The sequence below is a fragment of the Diadema antillarum genome, unplaced genomic scaffold (genome assembly GCF_040938485.1).
Source record: "Diadema antillarum isolate AM-2024a unplaced genomic scaffold, OU_Dant_1.0 seq00001028_RagTag, whole genome shotgun sequence".
NCBI lineage: Eukaryota > Metazoa > Echinodermata > Echinoidea > Diadematoida > Diadematidae > Diadema > Diadema antillarum.
In genome coordinates, this window is record NW_027271862.1 from 984,171 (window position 1) to 1,004,211 (window position 20,041).

General features: G+C 37.8%; 1 pseudogene; it reads left to right on the top strand.

The window, feature by feature from the left end:
- LOC139742868 (uncharacterized) overlaps positions 1-20,041 on the top strand; it is a 48,526-nt pseudogene that overhangs the window by 12,011 nt on the left and 16,474 nt on the right.

Below are 20,041 nucleotides of genomic sequence, written 5' to 3' on the forward strand. Positions count from 1 at the left end.
AGAAAGATTGGGCAAATCAGCCATTATACAGTGAAACCCAATGTATAAGACAGGGGTCTTTTGATCTTGGTTTACCTACTTTTTTACACGAGTATTATGTGCAAAGCTGGATGTTGTCATAAAGCACGGATTATCGTACTATCAAGCAGAAAAGAAATTCATTTTCTTTCTTGTCAGGAGTCTGCCAGGGGCATACATTGTACATGCTTTCACCTCTTTACCATGACACCATGAATATTCCTAGTCGGTAAGACATTGATATCTTAATGTCTCTCTCAATTCTCTTTCCATTCAAAGACATCGACGAGTGCGCCAGTGACCCTTGCCTTAATGGTGGCACGTGTCAAAACAACGCCAATGCCTTCGCCTGTGTCTGCCCTGAGGGATATTCTGGGGAAAGATGTCAGGACAGTAAGCATACTTTTCTTGCCCATGTCTATCGCACACTTCACCTCATTACTCTTGCTTTCTTCATTGTCCTGTGTATCAATATGTACATGTACATTTTGTATTATGTAGGTATCTATGTATATGCGTGATATAACTCTGGATGCAGCTTATAAGGGGGATAGTGTGTGGAAAATGTGTATTAAGACTTGTCACTGAGGTTAAAGCATGGATTGAATAACGTTTTGTGTTGTTACAAGAAGCATGTAGTATTTTCTGGGGTGACGTTCATGTTATGCATTATATACAGCACATTCTGTACATTCTGTACAGAAAACTGTCCCTACTAAGACAATCTCCTATATCACCTCGCTTCTCGTATAGGCAGTATTATGTAACTCATGTTAAGGTTGTTTGCAAAAGAAAAGAAAAAAAATCAGCACATTACATACATACATTTCAGTAAAATATTTATTTTTAGCCAGTGATGAATCCATGAAGAAAAACTCACCAACATAAATATCGTGTAATAGGAATAATATTGTGTGTGGTTTTTTTTTTTTAAGTATTCATCCAGCGACTGCTATACATTCTAATGTCATGAATATCGCTTTCAAAATATCGCCAAGGATTGGCTGGGTCTTATCACAACATACACCTTCATTGTTCCTCATCTCTAAAGGAATTCGTGAAAATGATATCGACATATTTTGCTCACGAATTAGTGCTATGTTTCCTTTGCGTTTTTTTTTTACCCTCTAGTCATTGACCCCTGTCTTAGTGAGCCTTGCCAAAATGATGGCATATGTCAGTCCGACCAGCTCGAATTCACCTGTTCTTGCGTCAACGGGTGGACAGGACCGACATGCGAAGAAGGTATGTGCCATGGTTACAAGCAGGGCGGATCCAGGTATTCCGTAAAGGGGGGGGGGGGGGGGCTACTTCTGGGTTTCATCTCAATTTTCTTCTTTTTATTTCTTTTGTTTTAACAACAAATAAAGAGAGGGCGCGCGCCCGATGCGCCCCCTCTGTATCCGCCACTGGTTACGAGTGCCGTCTTGCTACATTACTATTTCTGTTGAAGTGAACTTCAGCGAAGAGGAGTTTTTGAAAGTCGTTTCAACCTTTTCAAAGTCAGTGTTTCTTTTCAATATTGAGTGAGGCTGCCTTCTGCTAGACGCAGGTTCACTGGGCATTCCCAGAGACAACAACTTTCGTATTTTAAGTACAATTACCAGAACTCCTGTGTATAATGCTTTTATGGGAATTCTGTTTCTCTAACTTGCACCACTTGCCAATATTGCAATATCCGACTCCAAGTCCAAAAAGTTAGCCGAGCTACGTTGTTTCATGTAATGATTGCCGACTTCCAGCATAAAAGATAATGGGGTACATTTGGCCACATGTTTCAGTGTTTGTTGAATGCATGTGAAAGAGTTCATCATTTACCACAAAAACATCTTTAGAATCACACAAAATGTTTAGACAATCGGACAGTTTATCAATGCACCCTCTCAAATTCTGCATTAGAAAAGAATGGTCAAAAATACTTCAAAGTACCCTTTTTTTGAAGGGCAAACGGCTTGACTATTCTATACTCTATTTTCACAATTAATGATCCCTTAAGTTCATCTAATCTAGTTGATTCTTTTTTTCTCTCAATCAGATTTCGACGAATGCTCAAGTAATCCCTGCGTCAACGGAGATTGTAGCAATGGCCGCAATATGTATACTTGTACCTGTGATCCTGGGTGGACCGGTGTCAACTGCAACACTGGTAGGAAACAAAATATTTACCCGATTTTCTTGATACATTTATAGAATGCTCAAAAAGTTTGTGTTTTCTTTTGATCATTTTAGTTATACTAGTAGGTGGTTTGTTTGATTGCTATTGTCAATGAGATTACGTGTTTCGGCCGAAATGGAAATGTAAAAATGATAATGAATTCATAAGTAGTTTGCAGTTCATTTATTGTTGCCTGCTGATTTCTGAGGCTTGGGAAGACAGCAACGCGTGGAAAGGAGCAGAGACGCACAGGAGGTTATGTTGAGTTCACAATGATCTTTTTTTTGAAATAAAACTTCAGAGTACCTTCTGAGTGTCTTCTTACTTCTTTCATTTTACAGCCAGTTATAGAAACGGATTGTTTCATTGTAATCTGGCACAGTGAGACTTATTTACAAACGATCCGAAAGCTAGTTTAAATACCAATGCAGATAAGCCTTCATGCACACGCATAGATATACTGTATAAAAGATTTATCCACGATTATAGTTATATGGAATATATATCAAGATAACCAATGAATAAGTAGATAATGTATTGTGTAGTTACACATAGTAATGTAGACATCACTACGTTAAGTACATTTGCCAGGTCTGAGATGTTGATATATTATGACATTAAATATCATTTTCTTCTCCAGATATTCTGGAGTGCGCATCGGGACCATGCGAGAATGGAGCAACATGCTTCGAAGGACCGAATGCCTATGCGTGCTTCTGTGCCGCAGGATTTACAGGGGAACGCTGCCAAACAAGTAAGTAGGCCGATACAACGAAATGAACTGTCTCCTTGCACATATACTGCATTAGCATATTTGAGCAGTCCGTACAGACCTTCCCTTATTTTTTTTTATTCAATTCAATTCAATTCAACTTTTTTTTTTTTTTGCTCCTGTCGTATATGATCTTGAGCTGTAGAGTCCCTCTTTTCACTCTGGAACAATACTGTATCCAAACGCATGCTATATCAATGGCAACATGTCCGATGATTTCAGTCAAATCTGACCCGTGAATATAAACAAACAAGCGTTAGTATGACAAAATCAAGGAACAGAACGCTCTGAAGAGCAAAGGAAAATGAGTTATATTTCGAAGCTGGCTAAATGATGCATAGTATGACAGGCGTACCGTGTTGAGGACTTTCCAATCCGCTCTGTTCGTCTGCCTGTCTGTCTGTCTGTCGTATTTCTGTATGTGTACAATTGCATTACGCATTTCTCCTTCTATCCTTGTCTATTTATCCGTTGTTATTTCTATAATAAGATAATGTCCTCTTCCTTTTATACCAATTGACCTTTCAAAGCATTCATCATTATAATACCCTATCAGCAATGTATATATGCCGACTATATAGGTCCCTCAATCTCTTAAATTGAAATGGTTGCTGCTCTTTCCAATGATGATATCTGTGGTACTGTTGATTTGAGGATATGACAGTATATTCATCCGTATGTTTGTGTATTGCTTGCAGACATTGATGAATGTGGCAGTTCACCTTGCCAAAACGGTGCTGGCTGCGTGGATGGTATCAACGGGTACACTTGTTCCTGCCTGCCCGGTTTCGAGGGGACACATTGTGAAAACGGTAATTATTTGGACCAATCTTCGCCAGAAAAACAAACGACAAATGAATTCGCATGACTCATTCAAACCTAACTATATCACTGCAAAAAGCAGAAATCAAAATAGAGAATTATCGACGCTCACCTATATCAGTCTTATTCTTAATCAGGCATTATTATTTTCAAGAAATGTTCACTTACTGTGTTATTTTGTGAAAAGTGAAAAATTTTGATAATTCTGACAATAGTGGATCTCAAATGAATACCAGTCTATATGTCAGAGCTTAAGCTGTTTATCGTAGTCAGATATGTACAATCAAAACCATGAAGTGCATTGGATAGAATAAATCACATTTTCACAGAGATGCAATACAGTTGCGCTTATGATTATGTCACAAAGATCTGCTGAGCATATCAATATCTATACAATACAATTAGAGGCATGTCATGTCTTTCGTGTTCGGAAGTGTTCCTAGTAAATTTGCTATTGGTTTCGATTTTCTTTTCTTTTTCTTTTTTGCAAAATTATGTCGGTTTGCATAAATGAGTTGTTTTCATATTGATGCGTTTAACATATCCTGCAGATATTGATGAATGTGCAAGTGACCCCTGTCTCAATGGTGCGACCTGCATGGACCAAGTCAACAGTTATCTCTGCGCCTGCGCAGCTGGTTACACTGGCACCATTTGTGAAACAAGTTAGTATTCTTATGTATCATTCCCTTGGATAAAATTTCTTTTGTACAAAAAAAAAAGAAATAATATAGGAAATTCATAAGATATTTGTTTTCCTTCGATTTTCTAGTAATCATAGGGTTCTTATTCATCCTATTAATATTGACTGAGGCTACATTTTACCATTTTACATTGTGTTCAGAATAGTCGAATTTCTCGTTTCTGATAAAGGAGGGAACATAACATGTATAAAATGAAAGTATCATTACCAGTTCTCTGCTGGTCAAACATTGTATGATATTTAACGCATGTAATAAAGTGTACTCAAATCCTCAAAGAATCAGCATAATAGCTTTTGATATGACATTTAAAAATCCTATGACCTCATATTGTGATTTATTTAATCTATTCGACGCATCTCAAGACACACCTAACATAATAGGTGTGTGTTTTTTTGTGTGTGTGTTTGCATAATTATACTAGCACACATGCACACAGGCACACAAACACACGCACACACACGCACACACACACACACACACAGACACCTATGCGTGCAAACAATTTGAGTATTCATGACGTGTTGAAATTCTTGCCTGCTTACCTCGGTATTCAGATATCAACGAGTGTGAGTCTAATCCATGTGCCAACGGAGGTTGCGCAGATGAAGTTAACATGTACATCTGCACCTGCAATCCGGGATGGACAGGAGTGAACTGCGACATCGGTGAGACTCATGACCTTTTGGGAACTTACTTCTATTCAAAGTTATCAGAAGCATGGACACAAGAGACAAGTGTTATGGAAATATCAATATGTCAAATTGAATGTGACTGTTGTTTGACACAACGTAATGGCCCCTTGTTATGTGATGCATTGCAAAATCCTTACTCTAATTGAAGAAAAAAGTATAGATCATGCCAATGTGCCATGATGATTTAGGTTGGTTTTCGTTCCTGTGTTTCCTCTACATGAATGCATTTTCGTTTTGATATGTGAAAACTATACCCTCTAACTCATGTATTGATATTTCACAGATTGAATTCTAACATGTATCTCTTAATGATATTGAACAGATATCAACGAGTGTCTCGCCAACGGAGGAGTAAACCCGTGCCAAAATGGAGGAACATGCTTAAATGAGCAGAACATGTACAGGTGTCTCTGCCGTGACGGTTACACAGGCGTAAACTGCGAAACTAGTGAGTACCCCCCCCCCCCCTAAATATAAAATAAGATAAAAACGTTATACAAACAAATAAACATCAAATAGTTGACAACAAACGAAGAAATCAGCAAAACAACCAACTGACACAAAATAGAAACAGAGACACACGTATGCAACACTACCTTTCATACATCACTAGATTTAGCCTTCTGTAGCCCATAACGATTATCTCCATTTACAGACAGAAACCTATCCAGCTTTAGAAATACACACACACACACACACACACGCACACACGCACACACACACACACACACACACAAGTGCATAGACAAATAGAAGATAGTGCAACATATACAAACGACCACAGACAGAGGGGCATCATAAATGTGACAAATATCATCAATGGACTTGGATTTGGAGATGAAATCGCAATTTAAAAAAAGCGACGAATAATATGCTAAACTGGACAGCAAATAATCGCGTTTGGCAGTAAGCAGGCCTTGTACCAAGCTCACGCTAGAATCACTGTTGAGATAAAGGTGAAGCTGTCTATAGGGTGGTGCTACTTCATATTTTGGGGGTGAGATCACAAAATATGTTGCAATCATCTTTTTGCAAAGACAACACACGAATAGACTGAGGAATAAAAAAAAAATCACTAATCAGCTATACACGCCTGTGCCCCGCTTTATGAGCAGCAGCAGCACGTAATCAATGTGATAATGTGAGAAAGGGTATACACCCTGATTAGCTCAGATCTTTATAAGTTTTCCCAATGACTTTTTTTAATGTTTTCATCGGATTCTATAATCTGTAATCTGTAATAAATTTCAATTTCCAACACCTCTGCAGATATCAATGAATGCGCTTCTTCACCATGTGTTAACTTGGGAACGTGTATGGACGGAGTGAACTTCTACACGTGTATATGTCTTCCCGGCTTCGAAGGCACCAACTGCGGCATTAGTAAGACACCGTCCTGCCTCTAATTTCACCAAACAAACATGCAAAAGCTTACTTTAAGTTTTCTTCATTTTTTTATTGTACGAAATTGACTAAAATTCACGTAAACGCTCGAAGACTTTGCTATTTCATGTAGGCACTTTAGATTATTAATTCTGTCTGATTTAATGCTGTTCCATCTTTCACGATTGCTAACGGTGTTGTTCTTTCATTTACCTATCTCTAACATATTACATATGTATATTAATTCTGTGACAGTATTAACGATCTGAAAAATTAAGCAGATTTGTAAGTGTAAGTATACTTTTCTGGCAGGTAAGCGGATCAAGATAAGTTGATAATTCGTTCTGTGATCAATCCTAGATGTGTTGTCAAGTGTAATGAATTGTGGGTCAGTGTTCTACGTTATTACAAATGCATTTTCCTGCTCCCGTCTTTACTACACCAGACATTGACGAGTGTGCGTCCAATCCATGTCTGAACGGCGGAACTTGCGCAGACGAGATCAATGGGTACATCTGTTCCTGCCCAACCGGTTACCAAGGCGACAGATGTCAATTTGGTATGATTACTTTTCGCTCCCCACTTACTTTGTGCCAAAGTTAAGCACTATGCTAAAATGACTTTTACGCAGAACAAAGAAGTAAACGTTTTGGAGAGCAGAAAACGAAGCTCTAACTAAACTTTTAGTTATTTTTTCACAAAGAAATTTTATTCATATAAAGATTCAGGTAAAAAGAAAGTGTCTCATACAATACATAAAGACAAATGATCCAAATTTAACAGGCAACTGCGAAACAACTAAATAATGTAAATTCGATTCCAATTAATATCAGATACAAAACCTTTAGTTTTCTCAGACATATATTCCTCTACTTTCTACGCTTGCTTTAAAAATTGACAAAGATGGGTGTAACGATTTCTTTTTATTTCTTACAGAAAATATAAAGTATTTTGCCTACAAATAAACCACGTTGTAACATTTTGGATTTTCTGTAGAACCAAGTATAAAGGAACTTCTAGTAATTTGAGTTTGATTCTGTAACATGATTTCTTGTACTTGAGAAATAAACCATTGGGCAAACATTTAGTTGCTCAGTGTAACGTCGATTGACAACGTGCATGGTCTCATTTGAGTCGGACTAATACATTGCCATTTCTCTTTCTGTTTGTGTGCTTTTGTGTGTGATATTCAACAGACGTACCGGACTGTACGGACACCACATGTCTCAATGATGGAGTCTGTCAGGATCTCACGAACGCATTCCAGTGTTTCTGCAACCCAGGCTGGACGGGAACCCGGTGTGAAAACTGTACGTAGACCCCGTGGCTAGACGACTCCGCCAAATTTACATTTTTTTTTCCTATTTTCGTTTTTCGACGAAATTTTTTCGTTTATTAGGGGATAAGTAAAGACATAAGTAGCCTTTTCAAGGAAAAGAAGATTCCAAATTGAGTCTTCTTATATCGATGTGCTTCCAACAAATGTTAAAGATTATGTTTAAAAGTAAAACAGTACGGGGCCTCATGTAAATAAGTTTATGAATTGATCATCTTTGAGACAAAATGCTATACTCTCAATGGAACTCAAAATTTTGTTAAAGTGATCTCAAAAATGAGGTCATCTTGTCTCATATTAGATATTCTCAACATATCGGAATTCTGCAAAATTTGGTGCTTTGATTGCCTTCTTTAGTTTTTCCTATATAGTTGAGTCTATGCGCAAAAACAATTTTGATACCATTTGGTATAATAGAAACTCTCTAACATCGATTTTCTCATACATATTTTCATTTTATACTACGAGATCGTAAACAACAAACACTAATGCTCACAAACCTGATGATATAAATGTATTTCACATACTTATGTCAAGTGTTCGATTCTTAAATCATTGCTATTATTTCTGGCAGGGACTACCTTTCAAAATACATATATGAAATCAATATCGTTGTGATTCATTCATTTTTCATGTATCATCACACATTTTCTGCAAACAGCTGTGGATGAGTGTGCCTCGTCCCCGTGTCAAAATGGTGGGACGTGTTTGGATCAACACTTGTCCTACGTTTGCTCTTGCGCCGCTGGATACACAGGCACAAACTGCCAGCAAGGTATGATATATGCGATTGATAGTGGCCTCTGAAAGACCCTTTGCTCTGATAATGTGTTATCTTGTCCATACCAATATCCGTCCCAGACCGAGCACTCCTTTTGTATGTGTGTATGTGTGTGTTTTTTTCTTAAACTCTTCTTTATATAATTATCTTTAACACGGAAGGACACTTTTTCTGTATTTAATTTTGAATAATGCAACGAGCTGACAGTATCTGGATGGACGTTTAAACGGATAATTGTTTGAGATTGTAAACGAGGCAGACGTGTTTACATGCGCAGTACTGGAATTGACATCATAATTTCAATTCATACAAAGCAAACTCGCATTCAGCAGGCACCATGTATATGGCAGGCGAAGCGATTTAAACTTTTTTCACTGTCTCTTTATAGTTCAACACAATGGTTCGCGAAAATGTTGTTTTACAATTTCACGCGACATAGGAAGAAATACTGATAATGACGTCTTTAAAGCTTAACAGGATAAAAAATTTCCTCGATAATTGAGATTTTTATCTCAATTTAGATACTATCGACTATTCTGTTGCTCTCTCTCTTTCGAAATAGATATTGGGCAGTGTGTTCAATGATATGCATACTTATTATGACAGCCTGATTATAATGTCTGGTCTTCTCCTTTTTGATGTTATGTTTGACTTGACACAGACATCAATGAATGGCCAGAGCAATCCGTGCCTTAATGGAGGAAACTGCATCAATGGCATCAACATGTATGAATGTGACTGCCCCTTGGGATGGAGCGGTGACAACTGTGAGATAGGTATAACAACTTTCGTCTTTAGAACGCTATAAATTTCAACACCAGCATTTCAAAGAAGCGATACAACTTTTCGATCTTTCCCTGTTTGTATTATTTGATTTAAACCTTCAGAGTTGCTTCCTAAGGCTACTACATGGAATTTTTAATAACGAGATGATGTATATAAGCATCTCAAAAATATTTTCTTTAATTGTTAATACCATGGTATATATCCAATTCTTAGTGTAGTAGACATACAACGCGTTCTATAAGTTAATGACACGTCTTCTCCTACTGCGCTGTGCTTGTTTGAGAGGGCAGAATAAGAACTTTGGCACGTGTGCTACCGGAGCTGGCGTTAAAGTTCTTCTGAGCCTTTAAAGCCGAATACATTATGAATAACGTATTTTTTTGTATTCGAATACGAAGATTATTTGTCATGGGCAAAGTCTACATGTCAAGAATTTTGGTAGAGCTAAACGTTCATACAAAATGAAACAAAATAAACGCCTTGGAAAGCCGTCAATAAGTATGTGAAACGGTCTTCCGAATTCCTTTTGACCAGTTAGACATCACAGGCTTTATAGATAAGTGATTTTTTTTGTGTGTGGTATTTTCCTTGATTAGGCCTAACTGTTGTTCAGTACAAACTTTACTGTATCATTTTTTCTTATTCTAAATGCTCAAATACAGATCTAGACGAGTGTGCTAGCGATCCTTGCCGTAACGGAGGAAGCTGTCTCGACAGGCCCGACTATGCATTCCAATGCTTCTGTCAGCCGGGCTGGACAGGCGATGTGTGTGACGAAGGTTAGTAACAAGCATTGTTCTAACGTCTGCGGCAAGAGGATAATTCGATCATGAAGTTTTAAAATAGTCTTACATAGTCAATAGAATTGCAAACAGCTCTTAGTTAAACTATCGAAACATTTCAGGTAACAGCAACTGAATTGTGTTTAATGTTGTCTGGCTGAAGATAAAAGATAATCATTCACTAGAATGCAATATTTCAGGATTATTCCGAGCACGGTCGTGCTTAACATTAAATGATGATGTGCATACACATACAGCATTCGTGTGATTTTTTTATGTACGTGTATGTTGACCGTGGGAAACTTTAGTGATATTTACCCCTTTTCGCTCCGACTCGAGGTCGAGTTATGATTATGACACTTAATGTGCCGATTATTATGCTTATGAATTTACGTTTTTCCTTCGTAAATTGTTTTCTTTAGATGTGGACGAATGCTCATCCAATCCATGTCTCCACGGCGCCACCTGCATCAATGGACAGAATATGTACACTTGTATCTGCGCACCTGGCTTCACAGGGACCAACTGCGCAGAAGGTATAGCATGGAGCAGTCTCCCAAGAAATTAATTAAAGGGATCGTATAGTTTTGGTTGAGACCTAATTTTAGGTTTCTAATATCTTTTGGTGAGATAATGAGAAACCTCGTATGTATGAAAGAGCATGTAATTCTATGAGGAATTCAACGTTTATTTGATGAAAATTGGTTTTGAAATGGCTGAGATATCCAAAAAAGAGCGATTCTAATAAAGTGTGGGACCCACACTTTATTACGATCGCTTTGTTTTACTTTGTTTTTGGATGTTTCAGTCATTCCAAACCCGATTTTCGTCAAATAAACTTTGAATTCCTTTTAAAATGGTATGTTCTGTACTATATCATAAGTGTTTTCGTGGTATCTCGCAAAATGTTAAAAGCCCAATTCTCATCTCCATCAAAACTGTACCATCCCTTTGAAAAATAGATTTTTAACATAGATATGTCTGATTATTGTACACTACTCCCTACGTTGGTTAAAGCGATTTCAGTACGACGTCTCCAGATGTCGATCTAAACTTTGAAGAGTGCCAGAACGATGCACGTCACTATCACACCTTTTGTGCATTAAACAATGTAAATGTAAAAAAGTTAATGATAGATATCAAATAATCGGTATGGTACTATGGTAGGTCTCACCGTAGAATATCTTTATTGTTTTCCTCGACAAGATAATAATGGATTGATTCCTCTACAACACAGCGAATTGCAGAATATGTAGGTCTACACCGGCGTACATTGTATGGCATTGCTGCATGTTATGTCACATGACCTGATATCACGTGACATCGAGTAACATTGCGTCATTTCTCCCCCGTTAAAGATATCAATGAGTGCGCCAATCAGCTGTGTAGCGGACGGGGCCAGTGCAATGATCTCGTCAATGGCTTCTCCTGCACTTGCCAGCCAGGATACCAAGGCACAGAGTGTGAGATTGGTAAGCATCTTACGTCCTTCATGCACTCAACCCCTTAGGCTTTATTCAACCCTGCCTCCACGCTGACACTCACTCTATCAAAGTGTCCTCTATTTCGTACCTACATGGATTTCTCTTGTTCACTGGCATCACACAAGTTAACGCTTCTCAAATACGTGCGCATAGCACTTGGCAGACTCCACATTGTCTACCTCCAATGACTCTGTCTATTTGTTATCATGCTATCTACAAATTGCAGATAAGAGAAGCACAAAGCCCCATTTTGAGATGTATTTATCTAATTTAATCGGAGTGAATGAAGACGCGTTTTTTTATCTTAATGTCACTTTAAAAAAAAAGTTTTTGTCGCCTTTTTCCTCAAACGTCTTGAAACGGACAGGATAACTTTGTCATTTGCGTTCATAGTTTTCAATGCACGCTTAATGGTATTCGATTCAAACCAATTCGATTCGATTCAATGCAATTCAATTCAATTCAATTCAATTCAATTCAGTTCAATTCAATTCAATTCAATTCAATAAAGAAATATGTCATTATCTGATCCGACAAAAGATACTTTCTTTAATTTTTATGTAAAACTGGAGGCCCGCATTTTCTGTTTCTTGTATTCATTTCTGATTAAAAAGAATTGACTTTTTCTTCTGTACAGAGATCGACAGGTGCGCCACGAATCCGTGCCAGAACGGCGGGTTCTGCAACAATTTTCCTCACCTTCTACACGTGTACATGCCAACCCGGCTGGGAGGGTGTCAACTGCCAAATAAGTACGTATGCAATTTTTTCATATTTTTCCTTGGGTGGAACCAGTCTTGCAATAGCTGACGTTCATCGTGGCAGAGATGCTTGCTTTTTGTGTTTATTTCATTGTTCTTTCCTATGAGAATGATTACTCGCCGCATGGTACATGACAAGAGAAAAAAATGATCAACAGCGCCTCTCATAACCTGTGAAAACATTTCATATGATTGATCTACTTAAAAGCAGGGAAACTGTCTGTTCGGTCAAACCAGCAAATATACTTTGAGATTTTTTTTTGTTGTTGAAATAAACATGCCGATGTGACAAGCTGATCCCTTATCACCTGCTATCGCCATCTTACATTGATTGCAAATGACTTATGATTAATGAAATAAAAAGAACAACCACTGAAAATACACACGGTTAATGTCTGTCTGTAACGAATGGTTAAATACATCATTAAGAGTACCGTTTATTTTTTTCACTACCTTACAGAGAAGAAATATGTATCAGCAAATCACTCGTCTTTTTAAGAGGGTGCACATCAATTATGTTTTGTGCGGTAATGGATGCTGTCTGTGTTGTTAGTCAGTTCTTAGCATCCCTCCTACCTCTGAGATTTTGTCAACTACGTAGTTTGTATCATTTTAACGCAACCATTCAGGCTAATATGGGGGAGCGACTAGGAAGAGATAACCTCAAACTGGTGGCACATCAACATTTACCATCAACCTTGAACCACAATACAATGAAACATTCCCTTAAAAGAGACTTATGAAAAAAAAATCACTTAAATCTACCGTCGCCGGTCTTTTATTCGTCTCAGCCTAAGACCCTCAAACGTCAGACCTTTCCCTGTAACTCCCCAAAAGAAATGGTTATAATAAAGTAATGATACTTGCGCTACTGCATATGGATGTTAACTTGTCTTGTTTGTGTTTTTTATTTAGATACGGACGATTGTCTTGGCGAACCATGCAACAATGGGGGTGTCTGCTCAGATCTGGTCAATGGCTTTTCTTGTGCCTGTACAGCCGGCTGGACAGGCACACTCTGTGACATCAGTGAGTATCAGAAGCATGTGATGACGTGCATGAGGAGACGCTCATTTGCAGAAATTGTAACTACTCTGTGACTGTTTAATTAACGCCAACCTTTGAAATAGCTCACTCCCTTTTATAGCATGTCTATTTGTTTATATGACACAATTTGGTAGCACCTGCGCGAAGACTTTCGAGTCTGATTTGTTTTATAAAACATAAAGTACGTCACATATCCACTTTGGCTTTCCTTGCTTTCGAAGCTGATCAACGGAGGTGTAGTATTACAAAGAGGGTTTTTTTTTCAAGCACCTTTCTAAAAAAATCTTCAAGTAAATCCTTTTCAAGAAACTTCGAGCTGGTAACATTTAAGGACAAACTGGAGCCCACTACATATCGTGCATCTCACCTCCAATGAATGATGTTGTAAGCTAAGTAGCTCTGATGGCATTTAATGATTTGTGATTGAAATAATAAACATCGAAATCTTTGCTTCTCTTTTCTCAAGGTATCGATGAGTGTGCCAGCAACCCCTGCAATAACGGCGGCTTCTGCGTAGATCAAGTCAATCGATACGAATGTATCTGCGCCAACGGGTTCACGGGGACTCACTGTGAGACAGGTAAGCCCCTCGGGTTTCGCTCAATGTCAGCTGTTTTCCTTAGCGAATTCGTTATAACAGTTCGTGTATGAGGGAACGAGAGTCCCATGCACTCGACCAGATGCTGCCGAAGAACGTCCACCCTGTCACTGAAACATTAATCGAGGTCCGACGTAAAGTGTGTACTCTTGGATGATTCACTAATTGGTTAAACCAGCTTCCTTCAGAAGGGCACGAATGATTTTTGGGTGCTTTCTTGACTTTAATGATTGATGAAATGTTATGAAATTAATTATATAGGTTCCTGGAAAAGCGCCTTTATACCTTCTAATTGATGTAAATCAATAGCCATCAGTAAATACTCCAACAATACATTATCGGCTGTAAGTAAACTAAAACAATATTTTTTTTTAAACCAGAAACTGATAATTTCAAACAAATCAAAAATTTAATTAATCTAATTGAAATAACGCCTTGACACTGAAACGACCTCATTCAACCTAGTTTAGGTTAGATATTACGTGGGATTAGTAAATAATGCTTCTCCTTACTTCGAGAAGTGTTAACTATGTTGTCATATTAGGGGTAACCACTCTTAAAGGGTAAAGATTTCACATTTTCCACTTTTATTTCATGCTGTACGTCAAAATGCTAACACTCATTTCAACTCCAAACAGAGATCGACCAATGCCTGGTGCAACCATGCCAGAACAGCGGGAACTGTATAAACCGCGTAACCTACTTCAATTGTGACTGCGCGCCCGGATACACGGAGTTTGACTGCAGTGTGGGTGAGTGACTTCTACGGGTGAATTGGAAAAGTTTGAGATAACCTTGTACGATTATGAACACACAATGTCCTTGGTACGATCCACACTGCAACATAATTGTTGTCATGCTTTATGATATAATCTTCTCTACACAGGAGGTACAATGCAATATGTAAACACAAGTACAACTTTCCTAAGAAAAGGGAATTTGATAAATGTCGTATGTGTGACAAATTCATAGCATATGGTAAACATAAGCTGCTACCGAAGCTTCTCACAAAACAATCTTTAAAACCGATTGACACACTCTTTTTCACAGAAAGATCTTGTATTTCAGTATTTAATCAATCAGTTGGTGGTTAATTGAAAACATTTTGAATGAAAATACAAATTTCGTCACTTTGCAGAGATCGATGAATGCCGAGACAACCCTTGTCGAAACGGAGGAAACTGCACAGATTTGTTAGCGGATTTCAGCTGCGCCTGTGCGCCCGGATATACGGGGAAGACTTGCAATGGCAGTGAGTACTCAGGTTTTATAGTCATCATGTATGAATAATTTGGACAATCTGCGCAAAAGGAATTTAAAGTTCAAATATTTTAAGTGATGACAGCGTGGAGGGTAAATATAGCATTCTTTCTAAGTCTATAGAAGTATGATAGTAATCGAGAAGCAGCCAAAAATTCCTATGTGTGAAAGGACGAAAAGTAATGGTGATGACAGGCACTTGTTATTTTGAGATAAAGACATAATTACTGATTTGACGCACAGGTTGATGCATAAGATCCAATCGAAAATATTTTTAGGAAAAATCAAATTTGTTGCTCTCACGATTCTTATTATAGTGCAATCCTATGTAAATTGTACCTATTTTGTATGCTCATTTGGAATGCAGTATATATATCTAAGTAATATTGGCAATGCTATCCCCATTACCTTATGATTGTAATCTTCAGTAGCATAATTTATAACAACGTTTATGTGTATTTTGCAAATATTCAAGCTTCAATTAAAATATCTTTCCGTTAAGATATCAATGAGTGCTTAAGCGCTCCCTGTCAAAACGGAGGACGGTGCTTTGATGTCGTCAACGGATACAACTGCCAGTGTCTCCCGGGATTTACCGGGACTCACTGTGAAACCGGTGAGACCTTGACTGTATTTATCTACTTCGTAAGAGTAATGCAAGAAATAGCTGCAACTTGCTACGCTGAAATTGTAGTCACCAAATATGAATCAACAAGGATCACAAACGAGTATTTACATGCAATCCATCCAGTGCAAGTAGATACGGAAAACGACAATGTGTTTACATTTAGATATATCCAGATTTTTTATTCATTTTTTGTGTAGATTTTTCGCTTTTTCTGTTCGTCTTGTGCAGTAAATAATATCTGTTTACTCCAACAAGCAGAGGGAGTTCGTATTCACTTATGTCTTATACATACGTTGTGATAATATTTGAGGAGGAGTTTTGCAGAAATATTAATTTAATCCGAATCCATCTCTAACCATATCACTCATGTACGATTCGAGCGATTTATTAAATCGAGCGTAATCTCCTTTAATAGAATCCGTTTATCTCATACAGACATCGATGAGTGCGCTAGCAGCCCCTGTCTTAATGGAGGTACCTGCACGGATAAGGTGAACGGATATGCGTGTGCGTGCACAGTCGACTGGACCGGCGTCCACTGCGAGACAAGTAAGGGGGAAACACCAATTTATTAAACCCAATATTTACACACAAAGACAGATGCCAACAGGGCAAAATCATTTAAGTCCACGTACGCTGTTCGGTCTAGACGTTCCAAGGGCAGATTATTAAAACCAGTCGATACTTCTGTTGCTGTTTTTTTTTTTTATTTGCTCTGCTGACACGGTATAAGCTTGGTTGGGAAATTTCGTTTTTGTTTCCCTTCGGTTTATCTGATATTGAATATTTTGGGATGCATATTATAAATTATCGGTTAAGTGTGTGAAGGTGACTTTCTTTCGAAGAAATTATTCCTACAATTTCTAATACCTTTGTAACTAGGACCATGTTTTTTACAGTAGAATGATTTAATTTAATTTCGACGATAGTTGCGTTATACAATATTATGCACTGTAATAGTTGAGTATCAGTTTTCTTGACGATTATGTAAGTATTCGTACTCACTTATCAAACTTAGTACTTTCATTACTATGATGTCTTGGTTTTGCAAAACATATAACCTGGTCCAGATTCTGATTAGTATGCATACACACGCTTGACAATCGCAGTCAGTTAAATGACATATTCACCAGAAGTGCATTGAGAAATGTGACAGGGCCAGTGTTTTGTTTTTGGCAGTAGGAATTCAAGTAACTTTTCCTTTCTTCAGGTCTGAGTGAATGCAGGAGCGAGCCATGCGAAAACAATGGAACTTGTGTGGAGGGAGACAACTCGTTTTCGTGTATCTGCGCTTCGGGATGGACCGGCGTAACTTGCGGAGAAGGTAATGGAAGGCATACGGTGCCATCATTGCTCGATACTTTTAATAATGGAATATTCAGGTTGTGACCAATGATCTATCACCACCTTATATCATAAATCGTTCAGATTAACTTTTGTTGTGGTATTTTGATAGTGTTTTTTGCTTTGGAAGTCACCAGTCGACGTGATGATAAATATGGCATTAAGATTTTTCGATTCCTTTCTTGTACATCTTATACTTTTATGATATACTTATGCATGAATAATCATCCATTCACCTAGAGTATTAACTCTCCCTACGTGGTTGCAAATTTTAGTGTGTGTGCATGTAAGCAATTAAGAGTATCTTTAAGATTTTTAGACTTTTTTGTACTCATTTTATTGCCTGGCAACACACAATATTCCTTTAGAAATTGATCAACACATCTTGATTGAATTATGAAAATCATTTACCATTTCTAATCAAAACATCGATCAACTGAAGTGATTGCCAGTTAAGTAATAATTCTTACTGCTGATGCTCACCAGCCAGTGTAGGCCTATATTAGAAGTGATGAGTGAGGGAAATATCAATAAATTTAATGAATTGTCTATACTCTTCCAGATTTCGATGAGTGTCACAGTTCCCCTTGCCAAAACGGAGGGACCTGCATAAATGGCGCCAACGAATACACATGCCGCTGTACTAATATTTGGACTGGACCCCGATGCGAATTATGTGAGTACGATGAAGTGTTGTGATTATTTTTATGACAAATGTGCAGAAAGTAAATGTACACTGGGGTTAGGGTAGGAACTTTCTGCCATTAAAGGAGAACATGAATTGGAATATCCATAGTGTAGGGCTGACGTCTAACCAATTTTATTTATAACATTGCAAAAAGAAAAAGGGAGAAATGAAAATGACAACATAAAATCACTAAACAGCCATATTTGCTACACGAAATATTCTTTTGAGATGCTATCATCGTGTACTGAATAGGCAAACTATTACTTTTTGTTTATACACATAGCTGTTTACTATGTTTTTTGCGCATATATCATTCAGCAGGCATAATGTGCAATTAAAACATATTATGGGCCTCTTTCTGAAAAGGCCAGGGTATTGCTATTAGAAAGAATAGCTTGGCAAAACGTGGACAGCATGCATGATAGAATCAAAGGAATTAAATCATTGGTTGATTGGCGAGAAAATCGCATACACGAGGTGGGTCACATTCCCTGTTTAACCCATAATTATACTCTGTGCATTTATACCTCACCCATGATGAATCCAACATTCAAATCGCTCATATTTGAATTTTACCTTAGGTACTGTAAGTAACATGAATCATAATTGATCTTCCTTTCCCCATATAGCTGTGGATGAATGTGCCAGTAATCCATGTGGGAATAATGGTACTTGCCAAGATGAAATCGGAGGATACACGTGTTTCTGCACTTCAGGCTGGAATGGCCCTCACTGCCTTCTTGGTAAATTGAAAGTTACTTTATTTACTTGAACAATGTGTACCTATTTGAGGTTTGTCACAAGAACAGAGACAAGAGATGTAACATGCGCAAGCTGGTTGATTAAATGATTGTCTTTCGACATTATGTAATTGCACATAATACCTTCTTAAAAGAGCGTGGATCGACATTGGGTAAATGAGTTTTATATTATCAATGTACTCTTATATGTGAATATCAATTTCAAGTTGACTAGAAATAAAAGAAAGATTGTATCGGGTTCTCTATTTCATTGACCATACCGTCATGTGTATATCTCACCCTCAGACATTAACGAATGCCTCAGCGAACGGCGTGGCCAAAACGGTGGGGCGTGTACCCAACCGGCAGAACGGCTACCTGTGCTCCTGTCTTCCAGGATATACCGGGTGTGGAGTGTCAAATCAGTTGAGTTCATAGGATTTGATCCCTGCGTTACATCATACCCATAGTATCTGCTTCTTTTTTACTTTTTCGCTGTTTGTTCTTCTTCATATTCAGAGTCGTTTTTGGTCCGTATGTGGACATTTACTTGCCATTGGATTGTACTATAACAATTAAATCAATGCAACAAACCAATAATTGATTAAAAAAACTTGAATATTGCCGAAATATCGTAACTCATCCTTCCGTTTGTCCTGCTATCTGTACAAGTCTTGAACACATCTCTTCCTTGTACAGTGGTTATATAGTGCCTGGGTCATGAAATTTCCAAAGTTGGCAATTGCAGTCGATTAATTTGCATGAGAGCTGTCAATGTTTTAGAGTTGACTAACTTCTTGAAATGGCTGAAAAGTTCTTACTTTCTGCAGAAAGAGATAACACATTTAAATGATATCTAATTTGTCTTGTATCGTAATCATGTCAGCTGTTCAGAACTCACCACTGGTCCTCGTTTCTTTTTCTTGAATAGACATCGACGAATGTGCCAGCAACCCTTGTGTAAACGGGGAATGTATGGACGAAGTCAATGGATTCATCTGCGACTTGCAGGTCTGGCTGGACTGGAGACCTTTGCGACGAAGGTGCGAATCATAATGGGGGTTATTAATAACAGAACCATTTCCGTGATTTGCAAAGCATTAACTCATTACCAAACCGGGGACACGTTAAGACGTATGCCATAATTTCATGAGATGTATGTTCTCATTCTTGTCTACAATGTCTATCACGTTGATGTTACGAATGAAAAAAAAGAGAAATTAACAAGAATATAAGATTTATACAAGAATGGAATTTATA